Source organism: Copidosoma floridanum, unplaced genomic scaffold (assembly GCF_036245765.1).
Source record: "Copidosoma floridanum isolate Cflo_tuat_1 unplaced genomic scaffold, Cflo_Japanese_pri ptg000020l, whole genome shotgun sequence".
Taxonomy (NCBI): Eukaryota; Metazoa; Arthropoda; class Insecta; order Hymenoptera; family Encyrtidae; genus Copidosoma; species Copidosoma floridanum.
In genome coordinates this window covers 1163674-1165718 of record NW_028321897.1, presented here as the reverse complement: position 1 = coordinate 1165718, position 2045 = coordinate 1163674, and positions in this window count along the sequence as shown.

Below are 2045 nucleotides of genomic sequence, written 5' to 3'. Positions count from 1 at the left end.
TAAAGTAAATTTTCTCGTGTGAAAGTTAAGCCATAAAAGTAGTTTACTATTTTTTAATATTAACAAATAGTTTGAAGATGAAGAAGTCGTTGTACATAATAGACTTTGTAAATAAGAAAACTCGAAGAAAAATGTAAGGGACTTTTAAAAATTTTTCAGCTCTGTGGAACTGTGGGGGGCTGAAGGGGTCGTAAAAGACTCCTCTAAAATTTGGAACAGTGTTAGGGGACCGAAAATTTTGTAGTCACGGTGGAAAATCGTTCCTTTATTGTTGAAGTGGGATATTGTGTGTTGTAAAAAAAAGTATCAGTGACGTGGTGGCCCTTTAGGTCTGTCCGAAGAAAATTGAACTTTCCTACCTTATTCATGAGGTTAATTTGATTTTCAAGTTTTGTAACATTATTTATTAAACGTATAACTAACTAGTTGATCAGAAGAAGAGGTGTTTATGCACATTCTTCACATACCAAAGAATAATTTAATTTGAACCTCGGTGCAATCGATTTAAAATTAAAGGAGATAGTCAAAGAATTAGGTGACAAATAACGAATGACCTGATCTTTTTTTTTTTTTTTTTCAAATTACGATTAATCTTGTAACATCAGGTTTTCTATATTCTTGAAAATCGATAATGTGCGATGACTTTTCTTTTTTCAATAATTCGTATTAAAAAAAAGTTTATTATAAATCCTATCAATATTTACCTAATTTATTTCAGTTACAATAATTAATGCATTCTGCGCAATTTCACGTGAACACAAGGGTTGATGCACGTTCTTCTCACATCAAAGAATAATTCCACATTAATTTCAGTACAATCCATTTTGGTTTTAGGAAAGTCGGAAATTCAGAAATAATAAGTTATTTGATCAATAATGGTATAAAGCCATAAAATCAAATCGATCTCATCGATAAAGTACGAAAACTGAGTTTTTTTCCAAACTGCCGGTCGTAACTGATAAATTTATAAACTTACATACAAGCAATATTATTTTACATTTTGCCAAGGGTACATTATTGATGGTAGAAAGTATAATTATATACAAATACAAGAATGTGATACTAGTGCTTAAAGAGCTAAAATGTCATATTGTTCATCTTGTCACTCGTTTTAATAACTAGCGCAAAATCTCCACTTGAGTGGACTCTTGATTTGAGGATACTGTCTTGGCCACGAGGATACTCGCTTGGCCATACTTGATTTTTTTTAAACATGGATTTAGCAGCTCACTCTATTAAAAAAATTAATTATTAGAATAGTTTTACTAAATCAAAGAAATTAATTTTGATCACCTTATAGCTAACATGTTTTTTTTTTTCTTTCTATAAAAAAAATCTTTGCAATGTGATCGACTAGATTTAACGCGATAAAAGTATTTTTCAGCATTTAAGCTATCATGTAAGCCATTCCTTTATTTCGATAAAAAGTTCACTCGAAACATGACGACGGCTCACTTGAAAAAAAAAAAAAAAAAAAAAAACGAAACGAAACGAGATAAAAGGTCCGACAATGTCCACGTGTTAACACTTCATAGTCCCCGGCTCGTGAATGTGAGAAGCATAAGGATAACGAAACAAAAAAGTGAGCAAGGGAGCAAATAATGAAACACGAAACGGCGCATCGAGTCCACAATTACTCAATATTTCATCCGATAACGGCGTGCATGAGTTCTCGCGTGCGGCTCAATTTCGCCAACTCCTCACACGTATATACGCGCGCCTACTCTCACGTACGCGGGAGTCCGTCAAGATTCCGCGCGTGGCGTACGTGTGCGTCGGTGAAACCTTTTCATAAAAGCTTGTTCCGTGCTATCAGCGAATTAAGTATACGTGCATTGTATCCCTTTTTACTCGAGTGAGGGAAGACGAAGAGCAAGAGCGAGAAACAGAGAGGAGTATGGGGTGCCGACACGTGGCAGCGCGTGGCGCCAAAGCAAAAAGATTCTCCCTCCTTCTCGCTTCTCTCTTCGACTGGCTTTTTTGCGCTCCTCTTTTCTTTCTCTCCACTCATGGCTATGCGTGTTTTCTTTCTTCCTTTTTTTTTT